This window comes from Lepus europaeus, chromosome X, assembly GCF_033115175.1.
Source record: "Lepus europaeus isolate LE1 chromosome X, mLepTim1.pri, whole genome shotgun sequence".
Classification (NCBI taxonomy): domain Eukaryota; kingdom Metazoa; phylum Chordata; class Mammalia; order Lagomorpha; family Leporidae; genus Lepus; species Lepus europaeus.
The window spans coordinates 50,510,624-50,535,672 of NC_084850.1; the positions used below are offsets into that span (position 1 = coordinate 50,510,624).

General features: G+C 41.7%; 1 protein-coding gene across 3 annotated transcripts in view; it reads right to left on the reverse strand.

Moving 5' to 3' along the window:
- The window catches only part of ACSL4 (acyl-CoA synthetase long chain family member 4), an 89,448-nt gene extending 88,604 nt beyond the window's left edge, over positions 1 to 844 (reverse strand). For all 3 annotated transcript variants that reach the window (XM_062183860.1, XM_062183859.1, XM_062183861.1), the window contains exon 1: positions 734 to 844. The gene's annotated coding sequence lies outside the window, so the exon portion shown is untranslated. The remainder of the gene's footprint in view (positions 1 to 733) is intronic.
- Between the last annotated feature and the right edge of the window lie 24,205 nt (positions 845 to 25,049).

Genomic DNA, 25,049 nt, shown 5'->3' on the forward strand with positions numbered 1-25,049 from the left:
TCTTAGATTTTTGTATGCCTATAGACATCAGCCACAGTGCTTTCAGGCGCTCCAATGAGAGGAAGAGGAAGTGAATAAATCTAATACTAAATATACAGCAGTACCACTGAAGGCAGGGATGTAGATAGAACGGGAGGGGTGGGGGGTGGGGTGGAGCATGCTTCTGCTAGAATCTAGCTCTTTTCTAACGTACCTAAAGGTATGGATGCTACAAGGATATCGGAAGCCAGTGCATCCATGGGTCGAATTCGCATGGGCAGATGCTTCTAAGGCCAGAAAGACCCCAGCCCTCGGTTACAGGAGCGAGTGGGAGGGGCCAACATGGAGCTGAGGTCTAGGGGTGCCCTAAAGGTCGTTTGGAGGTCTAGAGAGCACTTGATGTACTGTCCTCGAAAGCCTCGTGGCAAAGCCCAGTACCCCGACTGGGAGGATGACTCTGGTCCTCCGGGTGCCGCGAGCGGGAGGAAGAGACAGGCAAGGGTCTCCGGGACCCGCTTCTGCGGGAAAGAAACAGATGCGAGTACAGTGACCCCGGAATCCTCCCGCCCCTAAGGCAAGACGAGCGGGTAGCTAGTCCGGCCTCCCAAAGAAAGCGAGCCGATACCAAGAACGGAAATGCCCACCCAACCTTTTCCCTGCTCAGGTGAGGCGCTCTGGCCCCGCTGCAGCTGGGGTCCCGAGGCTGAAAGATGGGGTGCCGGGGCCGCGAGCCTCCCCAGCCAGAGTTACTCACCGGAGGCGCAGCCCACCGCGTCTTCACAGCCGGCAGGCGCCGGGCACTCGGGAAGCTGGCGGAAAGCAGCCGCGTGCCCGCTAGCGCTGGGGCGAGGAGTGGCGCTCGGCGGAGGCCGGAGAAAAAGCCGCAGCGGCGCGCGCGCACCCGGACAGCCGGCGGAGGCGGGGCGCGGCGCGGCGCGAGCCCGGAAAAGACGGGCCCGGAGGGGCGGGCGGAGCGGGGGCGCGCGGTGGTGTGGCTGCGCCGGCCGAATCGCAGGCAGCCGAAGACTCGGCCCACCCACGCGCCCGCCCCGGCTCGCCGAGGACGTCAGCCGGTGGGGGGCGGGGCCGAGCGGGCTTGGAGGGGCGAGGGGGGGCGAGGCGGGGGCGGCCGGCCGTCTAACGGCTCCCCGCGGCTTGCAGCTGCTGCCGGGCTCGCAGGCAGCCTAGGCGAGTGTGTTTCCGAAGGTCCTTGCGCTTAATTGCCCAGAGATGCCGAACAGGCTCACGGCCGCACCCGCGCTCGCCTCCCGGGACTCCACCCTAGGATGAAAGTTCCCCTCGGGTCATCTTCCAGCTGCCCTTTAAAGATACTCATCTTTGGACCTCGTTGCTCTTCCTCTGGAGAGAGATCGTAACACGTTTTAACTGAAGGCATCCGGCTCCTGGAAGCCTCCGCTAATGCTTCTCATCCGTTTAGCTTGTCTCACTATATTAAGATTTCCTTTGCCTCCTACTCCAAAGGTAGCACAAGGATGCAGGGCTTGCACGGTCTGCCTTCCATTTCCACGACGGTACAATTGGCAAAAGAGCTGTGACATCTTACTGACCCCGATCGTTGCTTGTAAGCCGCTCCTACAAATGCTGTTCCTAAAAAAATTGAGAAATAGCTGCCGAAAATAAAATTCCCAACGAACTGGCTTAGGACTTCAGTCCGCAATTGCAAATGAGTCATGAGAAACTGCAGAGAACACATCACTAAGAGATAAGTGTCACGTATTCATCCAGTTTCTGATGCATCATGGTGGACTAGCGTTGTCCTACTGATAATGTACATTTCACTTCACCTTGCTGCTTTCCATTTTCTCTTAGGATTGCCAGTTGTGTGTGTCTTTATGTGTGCGCGCGTGTGTGTATGTGTGTGTGTATACGTGCATTTCAAATTTTTTTGCAACCAAAAAATTCCGTTTTTCCATAAGCTTTTTGAAATACCCTCATGTATGTCTCGTCGTGTGGGATTACGGTCTAGAGTAGTTCTTGAACTTCAGTGTGTATCAGAATCATCTGGATGCTTGTTAAAGTGTGCGTACCCACAGCTACAACGTCTAAATATTGTGATTGAGATAGCAGTGAGACTGAGAAATTTGAATTTTAATAAGCATCCAAGGTGACACTCTAGGTGGTTGATTGAGATCACAGAGCTAGCTACTCCGAAGACATATTACTCACTCAATGTCCAACAGACCCACCTACTTACACATAATATACCTATAAATATTGCTATGTAGCTTCCTTTTTAAAGACTGACCTAGAAAATTCCAGACTTCAAACAACCAGTTTAATTGTCATGTTTATTTTACAAGATCCTGTTGTAATATCAGAAATAAGTAATCATTTGTCAACTATGTAATTCACTGGATACCTATAATGTGCAGACCACTGTCAACTATACTAAAGTTAACGCAAAAGAATGGAAGGAATGATCCCCCCCCCTCCTGGGGAAACTTAGTATATAGTTGTGGGATTAAAATGTAAGCACAGTACAGACCCAGTGCAACACATAAATCAATCCATTGGGCTAAGATAGAAAAGAACATGTAATTAAATAGTACTTTTGCCCATTTCCTCCATTACCAGACTCTTTGACCAGACATTTTCAATTAGGTCATTTCCTCTGAACACTGAGGGCTCAGCTTACTGAAGTTCCCCGAACTTAACAAGGTATAAAAGAAAGAATCAGGAGCTCCTGAAGCTCTTAGGTTTTGTTTGAATGTCCATAACTGTGGACAGTAGATACATACATATGTATATGCATGTGTGTGTAATACAGAGATATTGATCACATCAAGAAACTTGCTGGAATTATCAGGATTGTCATCACTTAAGCATGTCTGGCTGTCTTTATCACCTACCACATCTCACCTTTTCTACCCCCATTTAACCGTGCCCAGGGTGAAGAGGAAAGAAGAGCTACATCTCCAAAAAGGAAACAAAGTATATCCACGCTATTTCTAGCTTTTCCTTTTGGACTCTGTCAAGGTCAAAACAAACCTTGTTTAATTTCTAGTCATCAGAAATGCTCCAAGAACTGCTTCCCAGGGGCAAAACATTCCCCAAGCAGCTGTCTGACATTTTAGAGAGAACATTTGCAACATTGTTTACTAGCTGGGAAGACACGAGGTAACTGTCCCTATTTGACAGATGAAGAAACAGATGCCCGTTAAATGACTTGTCCAGCAGGAACCTAACTGATAACAAAGCCTGGATTTCCTAGCACACTCCACATGACTCCCAGACCAGGGTGCTATACACGACATGAGGCTCCCTCAGCAATGAGTCCTACCCAGAATTACCAATCCAATTGGAAACAGAACATGTAAATAGATAGAAATGGAAGAGTTCAGGAAATGTGCAATGCAATTGGTAGGTTCAAAACACAAGAAGCATTGAAGGCATGGAAATAAAACCGTTGGAAGCTAAATAGAATTTAACAGGATGTCTCTGTTCGCAGGCATTGCCCATTTTACTCTTCTGTAATAAGAAGCTGAAACAGATAGCCAGACTGCTCTTGGCATTAGTTATTTATGGCAGGGCAGAAAGCAACTGTTCTTCATTGACTGTGGAATAAGCCTTTGCGTGTTAAACATACTTCTTGGATTTGTCCAATAATAATTTCCTCCTGTGGTCCATCTACAAGCAGCAAGACCTTAAAATAATGTTTGCAAAGACAAGTTAAGTTTTGCCACTAAGAGATCTTATTTTTGTAGACCCAATAACCAGGCCAAATATTGTCTTCAGTGGTGTGTCTAAAACAACTGGTGAAATCAGAAACCTAGGCGTCAGATGATCTCACTGTGAACACAGATAATAACCTAAGCCACTCCTTTCAAAAATGATTAAAGGCATAGTAGTCAGATCTAAATGTTATTTTTCAGCAATGGTTCATCTTTTCAAATAACTGTTTCTTTTCATTCCAGTACATTTTCATGGTTTTTAAATTATTTCAAAGACCAAAACAATGGAAAGATATCTATTGAGCCTGGATGGAAGACACAGTAAAGAGTCAGATCTTTCTTTGCAAATAAATCTATTAAGTCAATGCCATCCAAATAAAAGCACTAGCAGGGTGTTTGTTTTTTAAAATAGTTTATATATTCATTTGAAAGGTAGTTACAAAGAGGGGGGGAGAGGTTTCTTCCATCTACTGGCTCACTCCCCAAATGGCTCCAGACAGAAGCCAGGAGCTTCTTGTTAGTCTCCCACCTGGGTGCAGGGGCCCAAACAGTTGGATCATCTTCCCCTGCTTTCCCAAGAGCATTAGCACTGAGCCCAGCAGGATTTAATATAACTTAGTGTAACTTAATTTCAGTTCCTCTGATGAAACTCATTCCTTGTCCTTTTTAAAGGTAACTCTTATCCCAAGTAACTTCTTCCACAGTTACTCTTGAAACTTGACTTAACCACCTTCCTGAAAAAGAAATTAAAAAAATAATACAATGTTCCTATTATCCTTAAGGTAGGGACAAATGAAAGGTGCTGTGATTGTCATAAAACTTACAAAAAATTACCGTTGGTATAATTTTGCCTGCTGTCTATAATGATTCAAGCCTATTTCTGTTAGGCAAAAGATGAAACATCAGTCAGCACTGTGGCTCAATAGGCTAATCCTCCACCTGCGGCGCTGGCACACCGGGTTCTAGTCCCGGTCAGGGCCCCGGATTCTGTCCCTGTTGCTCCTCTTCCAGTCCAGCTCTCTGCTGTGGCCCGCTAGTGCAGTGGAGGATGGCCCAGGTCCTTGGGCCCTGCACCCGCATGGGAGACCAGGAGGAAGCACCTGGCTCCTGGCTTCGGATCACTGTGGTGCGCCGGCCACAGCACGCCAGCCGCAGTGGCCACTGGGGAGTGAACCAGCGGAAAAGGAAGACCTTTCTCTCTGTCTCTCTCTCTCACTGTCCACTCTGCCTGTCAAAAAAAAAAAAAAAGAGATGAAACATCAACCTCATAATTCACCTTTTTTTAAAGATTTATTTATTCATGTGAGAGGTAGAGCTACAGGCAGTGAGAGGGAGAGACAGAGAGAAAGGTCTTCCACCCGCTGATTTACTCCCCAAATGGTCACAACAGCCAAAGCTGGGACGATCCAAAGCAAGGATCCAGGAGCTTCTTCAGGGTCTCCCATGTGGGTGCAGGAGCCCAAGGACTTGATTCATCTTCCACTGCTTTCCCAGGCCATAGCAGAGAGCTGGATCAGAAGTGGAGCAGCCGGGACTCAAACCAGTGCCCATATGGACCAGCCCATAAGTCACCTTAAATTTCTCTTTATTTTCCTTTCCCTTTCACATATAAAAATGATTCCAATACATCCTATTCTTAAAAGGCCAGTGGAATGACAACAAAAATCTAGAATGTCCTTTACTCAATCATTAACTCTTAGAGCTAGCAGGTCATTTAAAGGCAGGACGGAAATCATATGAGCTTTGCTCTGAGACCAAGCACCCTGGACCAACTTCCATAAACCCTTTCCAAGCCTCAACGTCTTCATCTGTCAACTGGGGATAATAATGGTACCTCACTCCTAAGGTTCTTCTGAAACAGCATTAAATAAAATAATGCTTGTAAACTACCTGATTTATGGCATATATGTAGAAAATAAGGACTATCAATTACCAAGTTCAACCTCCCCATTTTACAGATGAGAAAAAAGGAAGCTAGTACCAGAAAGGGCTTTCTCTGTATTCTCCTTATTGAGGGACTTTCTTTAAAGCCAAGGGTTAACGTCCTTGAGAAGTGGTCTACAGCCACTTCATTCTCAAAATCATTGTCCAAACACCAAGCTAATCCCCATTCATTTCAATCCTCCAAGTATTCCCCTTGCTAACACCATCTGTGTAATGGACAGACCCAATAACTATAAATATTTACTCTGCTTTAACTTTCAGATAGTTATTCAAAGCAATCCTTCAAATTAAAATGCCCTAATAACATTGTTTGCTCCCGCTGGACACCACAGTATGAGGCATGCAGTATAGACCAAGTTATTGTAATTCAAATAGGAAATCTTTAGCAATATATTTGAATAATCCAGAGTCACCTTTTGGGTAACCCAAGGGGGGTATCTTACAATGTAACATATTTCTTTTAAATGTTCAGTTTGTGGCTCCATCCCTAAGATAAGTTTTAAACTTGGGGGAAGAGCGGTTGGCACTGTGGCATAGTGGGTAAAGCTGCCGCCTTCAGTGTTGGCATCCCATAATGGACACTGGTTTGAGTCCTGGCTGCACCACTTCTGATCCAGCTCTCTGCTATGGCCTGAGAAAGCAATGAAAAATGGCCCAAGTCCTTGGGCCCCTGCACCCACATGGAAGACCCAGAAGAATTTCTTGGCTTTGGATTGGGCCAGCTCTAGCCGTTCTGACCATTTGTGGAGTTTACCAGGAGATGAAAGATCTCTGTCTCTCTCTGTCTCTGTCTCTCTCTTTCTGTGTGTGTGTGTGTGTGTGACTCTACTCTTCAAATAAATAAACAAGTCACCATTTATGGAGCACTTGCTATCTGCAAGGCACTACCCCAAACACATTACATTTATTAGTTCACTTAATCCTCACAACAAGCCTGAAGTATATAGAATCATCATTTCACAGGAAAATGTTCACGTGACTGAGAAAGTAATGTTTCACATGTCCATTGCATTATCACATAAACCTTCCTAAAGAAGAAAAGTCTCGGCTGGCGCTCAATAGGCTAATCCTCCACCTGTGGCGCCGACACACCGGGTTCTAGTCCCGGTCAGGGTGCCAGATTGTGTCCCGGTTACTCCTCTTCCTGTCCATTTCTCTGCTGTGGCCCGGGAGTGCAGTGGAGGATGGCCCAAGTGCTTGAGCTCTGCACCTGCATGGGAGACCAGGAGAAGCACCTGGCTCCTGGCTTCGTATCAGCACAGCACGCCGGCCGCAGCAGCCATTGGAGGGTGAACCAACGGAAAAGGAAGACCTTTCTCTCTGTCTCTCTCTCTCACTGTCCACTCTACCTGTCAAAAAAAAAAAAAAGAAGAAAAGTCTCAGTGTGGAACATCCTACTTCTGTATGAGACCCAGAGTGACTCCCTCCCATAAGAAAGCATTTATAGCAAATACCTTGAAGGTGAATCGATATACTTTAAGAAAGTCATTTTTAGCTATTATGTATATGTATCTAATCTGGACCACCTATACAGGCAGCTTTCAGAATAGTAGCTAACTTCAACTTTCTGCAAGTTTAGTTCAACAAATCGGCTTGAGTTACCAGGGAGCAAAAGCAGAGGTATGATGATCTAGATCAGCTTATGAATTGGTTCCTTCTTGTGACTTCACTCTCTTTAAAATTGACCATTGGTGCAAATTAAGCCATATGTTAAGGTATCCAAATGGTTTATCGATGTATATCACTGTGAATGGACTATATACATTCATGAGCTTCTATTTGTGAAGCTAATTTTCACTCAGGAAGCCTCACTTTTCTGCTAATTGCCTATTATTATTTTATTACAAAAGAAGTACATCTTGTGGCTGGTGTTGTGGTGTAAAGGGTTAAACTGCAGCCTGCAATGCTGGCGTCCCATATGGATGCCATTTCAAGTCCTGGCTGTTCCACTTCCCATCCAGCTCCCTGCTAATGAGCATGGGAAGGCAGGGAAAGCTCCCTGCTAATGAGCCTTGGGCCCCTGCACCCACGTGGGAGACCCGGAAGAAGCTCCTGGCTCCTGACTTTATTCCCTCCCCACTCTGGATACCACACATTATTTAATGATTCATTTTTTCAGAGAAACCTTTTATTTAAGGAATACAAACTTCATGCATTTCATAAGTACAACTTTAGGAGCATAGTGATTCTTCCAACAGTACCGCCCTCACACCTCCCTTCCTCCTCCTTCTTCTATTCCCAGTCTTATTTTTTTACTAAGATCTATTTTCAATTAACTTTATACACAGAAGATTAACTCTGTACTAAGTAAAGAGTTTAACAATTTGTATGAAAAAAAAAAAAACTGTTCCTCAACAGTCAAGACAAGGGCTGTTCAGTCATTCTGGCTCCTGACTTTGGCCTGGCCCAGTCCTGGCCATTTCGGCCATTTTGGGAGTTGACCAACAAACTGAAAATATCTCTCTCCCTGCCTCTCAAATAAATAAAATAAATCTTTTATACAGAATGGAGTGCATCTTTACTTCTTTTGTTCAAATCTAAGTATGCAAACTAAAGGAATCTCTGATACTTCTGTTATTAAATCATCTGTATAGATCTTTCCAGATGTTTGCTGTGCACATATGTGGCCAAAGATGCTTGCTTTTTTTTTCAAAATGAGACTATACTATACATATAATTATGCTTTTTTTGCTTACTATATAACAAACATCATTCCATGTCATTATGCTTCACTGTAAGTATCTAAATAATCGTACCTCTTTCTTTTTTTACTGTTACACAGTATTCCATAGTATGGGTGTATGCATAATGTATCAGCCATATCCCTATTGATAAGCATTCTGGGTTTTTGCTTAGTTTTTGACTACTAAAATAATATTCCAATTAATACCATTGCACATTTATTGTATATTTGTTTACATTTTTCTGGGTAGCAGAGCCCTGTCAGTGGACAAGTTGTCAAAGAGTATGTACATTTTGGATTTTATAATATAGTGTCAAATTGTCCTTTAAAAGAGCCCAACCTGTAAGGCCACCACAAAACACACCAAACACTGGAGTAAGGGAAAGGGTTTATTGGGGAAAACCCGACAGACGGGAGGGAAGGGGCGAAGAAGGAAAAGAGGGAGATGGAGAGCATAAGAGAGATCAAGAGAGAGAGCGAGAGAGACAGAGACAGAGACACAGAGAAAGATCAGGAGATAGAGAGAAAGAGAACCACGTGTTCAGGAACAGGTCCTTTTAAAACTTTGCCAGGGAAGGGGGGTGGGCAGGCAAGCAGGAGCGGTGAATCCCATTAGGATGGGGGTGGAGCTAACACTGGTGGTTGGGCCATGTTGCTACCTGGCTTCCAGCAATGGTAGCGGTGGGCTAGAGCTTAGGAATGGTGTAAAGCATGCCATGATAGACTGCGCCGTTTTACTAACACAACCAATTTACACTCATACTCAGAAAGTGTAAGAGTGCCAGATTTCTCATATCCTTGTCAAAATTGGATATTGTCATCTAAAAATCTTGCCAGTCTGATAAGCAATAAATGCTATCTCATTGTTTAATTTGCTTTAATTGAAAGTGTTTAATAACTTTATATCTATTTCTAAAGGTATTTTTTACTGTAGAAACAATTGAAATCATCAAAATAAAGAAATCTTTTTACTTTTTATAAAAGGATTTATTTGAAAGGCAGAGATACAGACAGAGAAGGAGAGAGAGGGGGTTCTTCCATCTGATGGTTCACTCTTCACTCCCCAAAATGGCCACAACGGTGGGGACTGGACCAGGCCAAAGCCAGCAGCCAGGAGCTTCTGCAGGGTCTCCCACATGGGAAACAGGGGCCCAAGTACTTGGGCCATCCTCTGCTGCTTTCCCAGGCACATTAGCAGGGAGCTGGATTGGAAGTGGAGCAGCCAGGACTCAAACCAGTGCCCATATGGGATGACGACACTGCAGGCAGAGGCTTAAGCTTCTTGGCCACAGAGCTGGCACTAGAATTCTTTTTACCTTTACAGTTATGTCACCCTGAGTCACTGTTAATATTTTGATGTATCTTTTACAACTTTCTTCTAGTTCATATTTGTCCCGATATATTAACCATCCTATATATATATGTATATATATATATATGTGATATTTTTTAAACTGCTTATTTAACAGAGAAAGAGAAAGGGAGAGGGAGAGAAAGAAAGTGCTCCCTTCTGAAGGTTCATTCCCCAAATGCCTATAATGGCTCCAGCCCAGCTAGAAGCCAAGGCTGCAAGCTCAATTCAGGTCTCTAATATGGGTGGAGGGAACTCAAATCACTTGAACCATCACTGCAGCCTCCCCGTGCCCAGGAGCCAGAGGCAAATAACAAACACAGGCACTCTGATATGGAGGGTGTTTTAACAGCTAGACCACATAGAGTATTGTGTACTATTTTTAACTTAACATTTAACTTGAGCTGTCCTGAATGTTACTAAGAGTTCTTTTAAAGACATAGCATTTAGCAGCATAATACTCCAGCACATAATGTCACATAATTTATTTAACCAATCTACCATTTCTTGTGAGAGATTTAGGTAGATTCTTAAATTTTTCCAATGCCATAAATGGTGCTATTATCAACCTCTTTTAACATAAATTTGCATTTCTTTCTAGTTTCTTAAAACTAGATACCAAATTACCAAATCACAGTTTGAGAAAATTGATTCATATTACCATAACATATTTGCTCAAAAGGAACTGAAAACAATAATTTGCAGCAATACTCTTGTTCATAAACAGATTCACATCCTGATCTGTGGTTGATTCACAGACATAATTTTATATTAAATTAAGTAGAATAATTCTTTAAATATATCACCAATCCTAATAGTGTTCATTCAAGGCAGAGAGAATGGTCATTTATTTTGTTTAGGAATTGAGTTTGGAAAGATTTTTGCATAGGTACTTTTTTTTAACATTCTACTAGACAAAAATGTGAGGGAAGAGAAAACTTAATTTCACAGGACACACTATCTTTAACAGACAAGTTCAGTCTTACCTCTCTTTCCACACCCCACACTCTACTTTGTTTCTCAGCGTTTTGCAGAAGTTGATGTTCATTTTTTTTTTCCAAATGAACAAGCTGTCTTGGGGCTGAATGAAAGACTGAACACGGAAGCAAAAGAAAATCGCTGCAGCAAAGTATACAGGCAAACTAACAAAACAGAAATCGCCATAAACATATCAAAATCCGGTCTCAGAGAATGCAGATAAGTTCCCTGATAAAGTCATCTGATAGTGAATTTTGATAGAGACTTTATCTGCTTCAAGGTTTTAGATGAAAAAAAGAAAGCAAGTTGAAAGAAAATACTATCAAGCTTTGCACCTTCCATTGACTTTTTATTTTAATCCCCAAGTTGTAAACAAGCTCATGCTGTGTGGTGCCCAAATGTAACATAATCCTTGATTTCATGCTCCTGATGCCTCACCAGAAACTGAAGTTGTCAATCGTGTTTTCCTAGCAATGAAATGACACAGAGCTCACAAAGGCCTGAGTTAGAAGGCCTGAAGGGAGATACCTGGGGGGGCAGATGGAATCACCTCATCATTTATCACGACTTGTCCTACAAGTGGAAGGAGGCGGATAAAGGCATTTCAAACCCAAAACCCTGCTGTAGAAAACACAGACACATCATCAGATGAAATGCAAGTGAATATGTCGTCATTTGAGGTCACAGAGGTTACAGAATGAGAGGCTGGAAAAGTTCAGAAGATGAGAAATTATTTAGCCACTGACTAGGAAATAGAGCTACATCCTGTCTGAGCTGGTTGCAATATGTTTGATAAACAAACATCTATGACACACATTGCAAAACGTAGATTAGGAAACCTCAGGGCAGATCATCACTGGAGCAAGCATACCAGGGCCCTTGGCCAGTACACAAAGGGGAGCGTGTCTTCGCCAAGGTGAAGTCCGTGTCCCTGGGCCTGGGTTTTTTTGTGTGTTTTTTAAAAAGCACTTTCTACTGATACAGGTTTCACTGGGGCAACCATTTTACTCACCACACATGCAAGCAAAGAGTCTGTATTTGCCTCTGAAATTCAAAGCACCTAACACACTTCTCAACTAGGGACTTTAGAGTTGTAAAGCACTTTGGAGAGACCCCACTGTTTACTTACAGATAAGGAAGCTAGGGCTCCAAAAGTTTAAGTAATTTCTCCAAGGTGACAAAATTAGCTACTTCAGAACTGGGGACTAGAGCACAGATCTCCTGAGTCTCACTCAGTTCACGCTGATCTCACTTCTCCACATTGCCTCTCGCATACCAATTTCCCAGAGATTTTGCAACCTACACCTAAGCAAAATTACCTTAACCATACTTATTAAAATGTCCTAATTTACTTAGGTAGAAAAATCAGGAATATGTTAAGAGAACAGGAACATATGATCTGTTCAATTTGTATGTAGTGTGTCTGGGGAAACAGAATTTTTTCAAGATTTATTTTATTTATTTGGAAGGGAAGGAGAGAGAAAGAGAGAAAGAGAGAGAGAGAGATGTCTTCCATCCTCTGGTTCACTCTCCGAATGGCCACAATGGCCAGGGCTGGATCAGGTTGAAGCTAGGTGCTTTCTTGAAGGTCTCCCACATGAGTGGCAGGGCCCCAAGCACTTGGGCCATCCTCTGCTGCTTTCCCAGGTACATTAGCAGGGAGCTGGATCAGAAGTGGTGCAACCAGAAATCTAACCAAGGCCCATATGGGATGCTGGCACAGCAGGTGCCACAATGCTGGACCTGCAAACAGAATTTTTGAAAGAAAATAAGAAGTCCCCTTTGTATAATTTGTTAAGAAAAAAATCCCAGGGCGCCAACACTGTGATATAGTGGATTAAGCCTCTGCCTGAGGTGCTGGCATCCCATATGGCCACTGATTGAGTCCTGGCTGCTCCACTTCCAATCCAGCTCCCTGCTGCTAATGAGCCTAGGAAAGCTGCAGAAGATGGCCCAAGCGCTTGGGCCCCTGCACCCATGTGGGAGACCCAGAAGAAGCTCCTGGCTCCTGGCTCCTGGCTCCTTGCTTCAGCCTGGCCCACCCCTGGTCATTGCTGCCATTTGGGGAGTGAACCAGCAGGTGGAAGACCTCTCTCTCTCTCTCTCTCTCTCTCTCTCTGTCTCTCTCTCTCCCTCCCTCTCTCTCTAACTCTGCCTCTCAAATAATAAATAGATAAATCTTAAAAAAAAAACCAGAGGTTTTTCTACTTTAAAAAAAATCCCCACACTCTGCCAACTTATTCCTCAGTTATCTACACATGCTCAATCTACTCTACAAAAGTCTACCCCTCTGCAAAGGTTGCAACCTCCTTCATATCCAATGGATTAATGGAGTCCATAGCTTACCCCTATCAACCACTGATTTCTCTATTTCCTGTTTGCCACTCTGTGACCCTCTTACTAATTATTTTAACTGTAGCAGCAAATAATCCTTTCCTGTAGAATTTATATCAGAAAGGAACTCCTCAATGTTGCAGAAATTTTGATATTTTGAAGGACTTGGCCCAGGAAGACATTTGGGGCATACACCAAATGCAATTTCAAAATATTCACTTTTGCCGTGGCATAGTGGGCTAGGCCTCCACCTACAGTGTCGGCATCCCATACGGGCACCAGTTTGTGTCCCTGCTGCTCCTCTTCTAATCCAGGTCTCTGTTATGGCCTGGGAAGCAGTGGAATATGGTCCAAGTACCTGAGCTCCTGCACCCACATGGGAGACACAGAAGAAGCTCCTAAATCCTGGCTTTGGATTGGCCCAGCTCCAGCCATTGTGGTTATTTGGGGAGTGAACCAGCAGGTGGAAGACCTCTCTCTCTGTCTCTCACTCTCTCTGTAAAGCTGCCTCTCAAATAAATAATAATAAATAAAATCTTCTCATTGTTTCTGATGGTCCTATCTTTTACACCATATAAAAGAAATGGAAGAAATTTCGGAAGTACTGTGAAGAAAGAAATAATCTACAGTGAAATACATGAAAATATGACTAGCATTACTAGTCATTAGGGAAATGCAATCATTCCAATCCTAAGTATATTTCCCAAATAATTGAAAACACAAATTCAAGTGCATGTACAAGCATGTTCATAACAATACTATTTATAAAAGCCAAAAGGTAGACACAGCCCAAATCAAAAGATAATCGGACAAAGATACTTGGTATGCTCATACACTGGGATATCTTTTATCCATAAAAATGGATGATATATACTACAACATGGGTGAACCATGAAAATAGTATGCATAAAAGATCACATACTGTATGATTCCATTAATATGAAATATTTAAAATAAACTTATAGAGACAGAATGCAGAATGGTGGATACCTGGAGCTAAGGGTAAGGTGGATAATTGCTTAATGGATAAGGAGTTTGACTTTGGAGTGATGGAAATGTTTTGAAAGTAAACAGAAGTGGTGGTTGCACAACACTGAAACTATACTGTCATTTAACTGTTTTAAAATGTGTAAATTCATATTATTTGAATTGTGCCTCAATGAGTTATTATGAAAAGGAAATTATCTGCATTGAAAGAATGAATCAAAATCACTCCCTGGAGAAAGGATAGTCTTGTCAATAAATGGCGTTGGAAAAATTTGATCTGTGCATGAAGGTGTATGAAACAAGACCCCCTACTCTCTCTCTACTCTATAGAAAGATCAACAGTGGATCAAAGATTTAAAACTATGACCATGTATAATCAAATTACTAGAGGAAAACATAGGGTAAATGCTTCAGGATGTTGGCATAGGCAAAGACTTCTTAATGTTTTTATCTGCATTCAATGATTTTTGTGTTTCTCTTAAATAGGCAAAAACTAGGAATAGGGATTCTATCCCGGTTGCCCCTCTTCCAGGCCAGCTCTCTGCTATGGCCCGGGAAGGCAGTGGAGGATGGCCCAAGTCCTTGGGCTCTGCACCCGCATGGGAGACCAGGAGAAGCGCCTGGCTCCTGGCTTTGGATCAGCACGATGCGCCAGCCGCAGTGGCCATTGGAGGGTGAACCAACGGCAAAAAGGAAGACCTTTCTCTCTGTCTCTCTCTCTCACTGTCCACATGGAAAGCCAAGATACCATGGAAAAAAAAAGAAAAGAAAAAGACCTAAATGAAAGATCTCTGTTAGTGAGATCCCAGTGGAAAGAACAGGGCCATCAAAGAAGGAGGTACTTTTCTCTGAAGGGAGGAGAGAACTTCCACTTTGACTATGACCCTATCGGAATAAGACCAAAATCAGCGAACTCTAAAGGCTTCCATAGCCCTGGCAACTCATGACTAGAGCCTAGGGAGATTACTGACGCCATGAACAGGAGTGTCAAATTGTTAAGTCAGCAAGAGGAGTCACTGTGTACTTACACCCCATGTGGGATCTGTCCTTAATGTGTTGTCTAATGTGCAGTGATGCTATAACTAGTACTGACACAGTATTTTTACACTTTGTGTTTCTGTGTGGGTACAAACTGATGAGATCTTTACTAATTATATACTGAATCGATCTTCTGTATATAAAGAGAATTGGAAATGAAAAAAAAACCTGGTGTTAAATTGGAAATGGCATAGAAAATTAATTAATTTTTAAAAAAAAATATTATGTAGGATCTCTGTCTTTAATGTGCTGTACACTCTTATTTAATGCTATAACTAGTACTCCAACAGTATTTTTCACTTTGTGTTGCTATATGGGGGCAAACTGTTGAAATCTTTACCTAATATATACTAAACTGATCTTCTGTATATAAAGAGAATTGAAAATGAATCTTGATGTGAATGGAAGGGGAGAGGGAGCAGGAAAGGGGAGGGTTGCAGGTGGGAGGGAAGTTATGGGAGAGGGGAAGCCATTGTAACCCATAAGCTGTACTCTGGAAATTTGTATTCATTAAATAAAAGTTTAATAAATGAAAAAAAAAGTTTAATTATTAAGAAATTCAATGCTAACTTCGTAATTACTTGAATAATCCATCATTTACATACCATATAAGAAGTATAATTTCATGATGTAACCAAATTTGCATATTATATAGTATGTTGCTAAATCATGTAGCATCAAAAGCATAGTTATTTTAAAATAACCCATAGTTTGACATTTTACTATGAAATTTCCATTTTTAAGAGACCAAAGAAGCAAAAATACATTTTCTAAATTTCAGGATTTCCAAAAATTTGAAATTTTTACTTCAAACTCATTCATCCATTCATTCAGTCATTAAACAAATATTTATAACTCTGACTCTGTTCCAGAATGCTAGTAGGACACACACTCTATTCTGTAGCTTATAGGTTAATGCCAAAGACAAAAAAAAAAATCCCAAAACTTCCAAAAGTGATAAGTGTCATGGACAACATAAAACATAACTGTGAGATCAGAAGAGGTTAGTATAAAGTTGTACTTCAGATAGGGTGACTTGGCAGTGCCTTCCTGAGAAGGTGACGTTTGAACTAAGATATGTGTGATGAAAGGGACTCAGGCAGGAGGAAGAGTGGTCCAGGCAGAAGGATCATCAAGTGCAAAGGGCTGGGCTTGGGCCTTGTACTGCTGGGTAGACCATACAGAATTAAGGGCAGACAGGCTTGGAAAGAAGTCAGAGAGGTGATCAGAGGCTGGTTTTTCAGGGTATTACAGTCCAGGATAAGAAGTCTGATTTTGTTTAAGGGCACCTATGCTCTGAAATGTTTTGCAACATGAACTCTAATTTGGTGAAAGCATTAGCAAAAAGGGGTTAGTCGCACATATACATGCAATATTTTAAAGGATATAACAAGATATATACCCCCTTTTGACTGTGAAGTTATTTTAATCAACCTGAAAGATATTGTTTTTTAAAGATTTATTTATTTATTTGAGAGGCAGAGTTACAGAGAGAGAAAAAGAGAGAATCTTCCATCCGTTGGTTCACTCACCAAATGGTCACAACAGCTAGAGCTGGGCCTATTGGAAGCCAGGAGCCAGGAACTTTTCTGAGTTTCCCACATAGGTGTAGGGGCCCAAGCACTCAGGCCATCTACCGCTGCTTTTCCAGGCATCAGCAGGGAGATGGATCAGAAGTGGAAAGTTGGGCTTGGAACAGGTGCCTACATAGGATGCCAGGGCCACAGGTGGAGGTTTACCCTACTATGGCACAGTGCTGACTCCTGAAAGATACTTTTTGTTCCTCTAGTCCAGGAATTCTTGACATTGGCACTGTTGACATTTGAGACTAGATTATTTGGGGAGGTGCCCTGTGGGGCATGAGCGCGGCCAGGCCAGGCCAGGCCAGGCCCGGGGGCTCCACATGTGCAGCTGCTCCAGGGTGCCCCCGCCCGAGCTGCGCAGAACCAAGTAAGATGGCGCCCAGAGGAAGTAAGATGGGCGGAATCCAAAGTTGTTTACCACTAAAACTAACTGGCTGTGCAACATCAGGGGAGGTAACAAAACTAGTAACAAGTGTATAGACATAGGGCTAGTCCTATAGAAATCCCCCCATAAGGTGATTTTTTAAGTGATTGGTTGGTCCTTAGCCCTGCCCCAATGACTCTGCAGTTTTGTGTTATAAAAGGTACTATTATGCAAAAGGTGACTGAGTCCTTGCTAGACTTGGCTCCCCGTGTCTGATTGTCTCCGGGAGGGGAACGGGTGAGCGGCGCACTTACCTTTCCTCGGACCCAGTCCATCCTTGTACGGGTGGACTAAGACCCAGCAGTGCCCTTTGTGTTGCACCATGTTTAACAGCATCCCTGATGTATACCTACTAGATGCTAGCAATAGCCCTCTCCCCAGGTTGTGATCACAAAGACCATACACAGATTGACCTTGGTAGAATACCACTGTTGTAGTGCAAGGCAAGAAAGTGAAAAGGTGTCATGTAGTGGAGACAGACTTTTGCCTTTCCTACTTCTTGGCTTGTTCAAAGCCTTCCTTAACTTCCCTGACTCTGGAATACATACACTGACACTAAGTAACTATTCAATAAATTTATCCAGTGCAGATTTCCAATCTGTACACTGAGCCAAAATTTGTACACAATAATGGGGTCACAGGTGGAGGATAGCATGGGAATTGAGTACCCTGATGGGCTGCCTTAACTTTCCAACTCATTTTCTTTATACAGAACCTCAGAGAAACTAAACCTCTTATTGCATATCTACAGAATACTAAAAGAATTAACTTCATTTATTCCAACAAAGTTCTGAAAACAGAACTCTATTGACTGCAATTATAAAATTAAGGTAGCATTTCCATATGCAGCATCACCTAAAAGAGAACATCAGAGCCTCCAGAGAAATATTTCTCAACCTCAGCGCTATTGACATTTTGTGCCAGATAACTCTTTTTGTGAGGATCTGTTCTGTGCATTGTAGAATATTGAGCAACATTCCTGGTTTCTGCACACTAGGTGCCAGAAGTGTCCTCTCTACCTCTCCTCTCTGAAAAAAATAACTTAAAAACAGTCTGTAAGAAGTATCCAGGAGTCCACAGTGATATGAATAATTACTAAATACATATGGGAGCAGAGACAAATTCCTTACCCAAATTCTAAACAATTTATGTATATACAGTCCCTTCAAGGACATGGAGCACAACTCCTCCCTCTTCAAGTGAAGACTGCTTCCAATGAATATAGAAAGGTAGAAGAATAAGCATCCAATGAAGAAACCACACCAACATCTTGAGCAGGTGGTCAAGGTTAACATCATCAGTGGTATCATGTTGATTTTTTTTTATTTGACAGGTAGAGTTATAGACAGTGAGAGAGAGAGACAGAGAGAAAGGTCTTCTTTCTGTTGGTTCACTCCCCTAATGGCCGCAATGGCCAGAGCTGCGCCAATCCAAAGCCAGGAGCCAGGTGCCTCTTCCTGGTCTCCCATGCGGGTGCAGGGGCCCAAGCACTTGGGCCATCCTCCACTGCCCTCCCGGGCCACAGCAGAGAGCTGGACAGGAAGAGGACCAGCCGGGACTAGAACCCGGCGCCCATATGAGATGTCGGTGCTGCAGGCAGAGGATTAACCAAGTGAGCCACGGCATCGGCCTGTGTCATGTTTATTTGCCACATGTGACATAAGACTAGTGATTCACCTTGAGGTCCTTCCCCTCCTGCCCCAGTTCCCATAACATCAGTCTCATCATGAGCAAAACAGACAAACCTCAATTGAAAGATAGTCTACAAAATATGTACTTGGTACTCTACAAAACTATCAAGGTCATCAAAAAGAAAGGAAGTTTGAGAAACTGTTACAGCAAAGAGAAGTCTAAAGTTCTCTGGATGGGGTCATGAAACAAAATAAAGACATTAGAATGAACTACAAAAATTTGGACAAAGTATAAATTTTAGTTAATAATGTGCCAATAGCCATTACTTGTAACAATATATACTACATGTGGAGATATTAACAATAGTGGGAATTCAGTGGGGTGGGAGGTAAAGAGAAATATTTGTACTATGTTTGCAACCTTTTAAACTATTCTAAAATGTTTCAAGGTCTATTTGTTCTCTTGAAAGGCAGGGTGACAGAGAGGGTGAGGCACACAGACATCTTTCATCTGCAGGTGCACTCCCAATTCTCCAAATGCTGGGCCAGGCTGCAGCCAGGAACCAGGATCTCCATGTAGGTCTCCCACGTGGGTGGCAGAAACCCAGGTAATTTGGCCACTATCTGCTGCTTCCCATGGTGTACATTAGCATGATGCTGGAATCAGAAGCAGAAATAGGACTCAAGACCAGGCACTCTGATATGGGATGCAGGTATCCCAAGGAGCAGCTTAACTCACTGCATTATGCCGCCCACCCCTGAAAGTTATTTTTTACAAAATGTATTCAGATATTACCAAAAATCCTATAGAAAGCAAAGTTGTCCTCAATTCTGTGTCACTATTCTAGATCAGTCTAGACTATTTTCTCCTTATAGCACTTTCCACCGGTTACAAGCTGAATATCTCTTATCCAAAATGCTTGGGGCTGCAAGTGTTTCAGATTTCAGAGCTTTTCAGTTTTGGGACTATTTGCATTGATTTTACCAGTTGAGCATCCTTAATTTGAAAATTCAAAATCCAAAATGCTCCCAAATCTGAATATTTGAGCATTGTGTTAGCACATTTTGGATTCCAGATTTTTGGATTAGGATGGTGCCATCTGTACAATATTTTTTACTAACTTCAGGTTCTCCTCTATGTTGGCATCAACTCTTTCTTTTTAAATAGATGTATTTATTTATTTGAAAGGCAGAGTTCCAGAGAGGCAGAGGCAGAGGCAGAGAGAGAAAGAAAGAGAGACTCTTCCATTCACTGGTTCACTTCCCATAGGGCTGCAACGGCTGGAGCTGGGCTGATCCAAAGCCAGGAGCCAGGAGCTCCCATGTGGGTACAGGGACCCAAGGATTTGGGCCATCTTCTGCTGCTTTCCCAGATGCATTAACAGGGAGCTGGATCAGAAGTGGAGCAGCCAGGGCTTGAACTGGTGCTCATAGGGGATGCAGGCAATGAAGGCAGCAGCTTTACCTGCTAAGCCACAGTCCTGGCCCCTGTCAGCAACTCTTGATGTCCAACAATTCTTCTGATGACTTTAAGAGCTCCTGTGTCTTCATCCATAGTTTCCAGAACTTTCATTCTCTTCAATTTTGCCTGGATATTCCAATTTAAATGGGGTTCATTGTCATTTTACTCATGGGTAACACTATTTAGCAACTCAAGTCTGCAAATTTTTCTATATAAAAACATGTACATGAGCACACTAAGATGATTAATTGAAAAAGGCTACTTGTACTTTATCACTCCTGCAATAATTGTAGTTCAAGAGTGATAATGCCTTCATATCAAGGCTGCTTTACTCTATAAAGATATTCCACTAATTTATGGAATAGATGGTGTCAACTGTGGGTATGGAATAGAATTATTTTTAAGACAAAGAGGTCTGCCAAACTCAACAATCACTTCTATTTCATTTTATGATAAAAAAAAATCTAAATTTAGTAGTTGTTTTAGCCATGATTATTTTTTTATTATTTATTTATTTTTCACAGGCAGAGTGGACAGTGAGAGAGAGAGAGACAGAGAGAAAGGTCTTCCTTTGCCGTTGGTTCACCCTCCAATGGCCACCGCGGCCGGTGCGCTGTAGCCAGCGCATTACGCTGATCTGAAGCCAGGAGCCAGGTACTTCTCCTGGTCTCCCATGCAGGTGCAGGACCATCCTCCACTGCACTCCCTGGCCATAGCAGAGAGCTTGCCTGGAAGAGGGGCAACCGGAACAGAATCCGGCGCCCCGACCGGGACTAGAACCCGGTGTGCCGGTGCCGCAGGTGGAGGATTAACCTATTGAGCTGTGGCGCCGGCCAGCCATGATTATTAATTTCTATTTTCTTCTGGGTACAAATACAAAGGAATAAAATAGTTTGACCTGATATTGAAATTAAGCCTGGAAATAAGAAAGATGACAGTAAAGAAAAAAACAAGTGAAGTTACTGACCCTTGCAAGATTTAATTCTCTTAACTAAAGTGGGTGTCACTTTCACATCACTCTTGCCTTCCTCTGATTTGCTCTCCCTATTCCCATATCCATTCATTCATTTTAGAAATATACCCTATGCTTTGTTATGTATATATAATATACATAATATAAAATATTAAGTATTAAATGTTATATATATTTATAACATCTATTTATATATATCATATATTATATAAATATGTTATTTATATATTATAAATATAAATATTATGAGTATGTATTATATATTATAATATATAATATATATAAAATATATATAGCAAAGCATAGGGTATATATGTATTTATATATATTTGTTATATATGTATATATTTGTTATATATATATATATCAGAGTATCTTGGTTGAACTGAAGCTAGTGCTAGAATATTGTTGACTGAAATTAGGTGACATTTCTCACCTATTCCTTCCTTTATCCATGGACATAAGTCTGGGCTGAAGAGTGACAAATTGGTTTTTGCTTATTGTTTTTCACTGGGGCCCACAAAGAAGAGAAAGGAAGCTGAAAAAAAATAGAAGAGAAGGTAGCATGTTGTGCTTTGGCTGGCCTTTATCCTAGAGGCCCACTAGAGAGAAGGGTATACTCACCTAACCAAAAGCTGAGGGAACCATTTTAAGGAAGGACTTTCTTTGATTCTTGCCTCAAATAATGGTGTTCTGAGCTGAAGTGACAAAATTATAGAGTTGGGTGAGGGGCTCAGATCCCAGTACCTCAGGGACTGGAAATTTTGGGAAACCGGGGAGCCAATACCCTGACACAGACGATGCTGTTTGCACTAAGGGCAGCAAACCGCAGCAGCAGCAGCAGCAAAGAGAGTTAGTGATGAAGTACCCTTGAGTAGTAGGCTGGAGTATAAGGATGTGAGGAGTGAGCACCTACAAGCGCTTGTGATAAACAGCCTGCTAAGGACGGCCAGACATATTTGCAAAGTCTTTGGAAGGGTATTAAGATTCCTCTGTGAGCAGGTGGAAGTTTGCAATGAAATTTAGATGCTAGTGTTTATGTAATTTCATTTCATCAACTGGAAAAATCTGGGTTATTTGGATTATACAATTGTTTTCTGGGCCTCAATTCAAATAAGAACTGAGCTGTCTTAAACCTGTCTCCATTTCAGAGGAATACTGCTCAACCCCTGAGCCATCATTTTCTTCCCAGTTGTAAAGGAAACCTATTGTAGATTCCATTGAGAGTCTTTTTGGCTGCCTTATCCTAGTGACTGGCCTCAGCTGTAATCCTTGGTAAATTCTCTGGAGTTAATCTTCACCAGATAGTCTCCTAAATCAACAAGGATGCACCTCTTTCAGAAGAGTCATCTAACTTATACCTACTTTATCCCCACTAGTAAACTCTAAATATCCTTTTCTAAGAGCTTCCCTCGGGGAATCAGTTTTTTCTTTTAATTACCAGTGTTTCTTTTATGAAAGTAGGTCTCTTTCCACCACTACTTTGCTGAAAAATCAAAACTTTTAGAACCCATGTGTAACTATGATCATTACTTTGTTTCTGGTCTCATTTTCTTTGAATTGCTCAGTCAATATGGAAAAACAACTACTCATGCTCTTTGCACTGTCAAATACAGAAAAAAAGTCAGAGAACATCACTACTGTTAGACTATATGAGGGTGCTTTAACAAGTTTGTAGAAAACAAAATTAAAAGATAAGTTTATTTTAATGCAAATAATTTTGAAATCCATGAATAGTTTCTTCATCATACACATTTTCAATGAATTTTCAATGACCCTCATATGCATGGATTTCAATTTTTTGCTCCAGAAGAAACTTACCTTTTAATTCCATTTCCCACCTACTTTCTGAATCATACTCGTATTATCAACTGACAAAAGATGTAGAAACACAAGTTCCTCAGACTGCAGTCACATGTCTTATTGCCTAAGAATTTAAAGATTCTTATCCTTTTAACATTCCATAAAAATATGGTCAGTTATAATATAGAGGTTGGTCTCCAGACCATGACCTCCTTATCACTAAAGAGGTGAAAGGTTGTATAGCATGTTTGTTTTGACATTTAGTAGGTAGGGTTAATAAACCAACAAGGAACTTAGAAATTGGTCTTTGTACCAAATCTGCTTCTCAAATAACATGTTATTCATATTCATGCAAGATTCTACCTCTCTTGTAGTCCAAATGCATACTATGGAAAAAAATCACAAGATGATATGCAAAAGATCGAGGAAATGAATATGAATACTACTGAGATCACATACTAGCCTATGCCGTACAAACACACATAGCATCCTAAGATATTTATGGAGGTAGGCAATTGAGCATTGGTGCCAAATCTTGATATTTAGAGAAAGCATAACACCAAAATTATACAGTGAACATCTTAAGAAATTTAAGTAAGCAGAAATAGTACTAAGGCAACATCAATCTAAAGATCATCAGAGTTAGATATCGGGTTTCTTTAATAACTACACCACCATTGCCTTAAACATATCCTTAAAATTAAATGCAAACCAGCATCACCAAAAAAGAAGTCTTTGACCGAAGGTGTGTGCAATGACTCTGAATCTGAAATGCATCGCAACAGTTTTCACACAGCAATCTCAAGCTGGGTAACTATAAACAGGTCGCCCTCCTTCACACGATGATGACATACAATCAAAGGAAGACATGGCTTTGAGAATTTCTTCATAACTGTGGACTTTCACATATTGATAGCAGCACGTACTCCAATATGGTAGGCAATAATCAAGCAAGTCATCAGTAAGTGGAAGCTGCTTTGTGTCTTCCACAAAGTGCTGTGGGGCATGTGAAAGAGGCACAAGATATAATCTCTTCTTGAAGAGACAAGACTGAACATATAAAACAAAGGAAAGTTGTGGAACAAACCAAACAGGCTACATGCTGTGGGACACACTAGAAATGTCAGAAGTCCAAAAAGGTCAAAGTAGTGGGGGACTTCCCAGGGAAGTCTGGATTTGAGCAGGGTGGCAGAGAGAATGATAGAAGGCTTCCCTATAAAAAGAGACAATATTAGAGAGGGCAGACACTGAGCATGAACAGGGAATTTCAGGAGGAGTTTAGAAGCTGGCCTGACGCAAACAGAAGGTTCATGTTGGAGTGAACTAAGTTTGGGAGAGACTGGCTGCAACTTAGAACACAAAGGTACTACAGAAAGTTCATAGAAAATGGGATGAAAAGATAAGGTTATTTTGGTGCAAATAAAAATGAAATCAAGGCCTGTCCTCCAGAGAATTTGTTCTACCAGAAGTTAAATTTATTGGGGTTATATTAGAAATTAACTGATCTTGACTATGACAACTTTGGAGAATTCCAGGAAGTAAAACTCACCAAGGAATGTTTTGCTCACAGACTTGTCCACATGGAGCCTCCAGCAGTTCATCGGTTATAGTTTAGATTTACCACCCTGTACTGGTTACTGCTTGAGGATTTCTATTCAGATAGTGCTGTGATTCTATGGACCCATATGTTTATGTGTAAGTAAAATTAATGACAGCAATGATGCAAGGGACAGGGTGGAAGGTTAGAAATACATTATTGCATGGTACTTTCACTGTATGTGAGTCAGTGGGGATGCTTTTTGAAATTCACTTGAGTTAGTTATAAAACTTTATTTCAAACTCTAGGGCAACCACTAAAAAAATAAACAAGAAAGGAGTCTAATTGACATGCTAAGCGAGGAGAGAAAACTTAATCATACAAAATACTCAATTAAAATAACATATAACAGTGGATACTGGGACTAGCAGTTAAGATCCTGCATCCCATACTGGAGTACCCAAGATTGAGTCTTGGTTCCAGATCCTGATTCCAGCATTTTGGGAGTAAACCAGTGGATGGGAGCTCTCTTTCTGTCTATTGTCTGTAAAAAAATGAAATGAAAACACAAATGGAAGTAAAAGTGTAGAAGACAAACATAGGAACAAAAAAAATGCAATGAATGGAAAACAGTAACAATGTATATATTA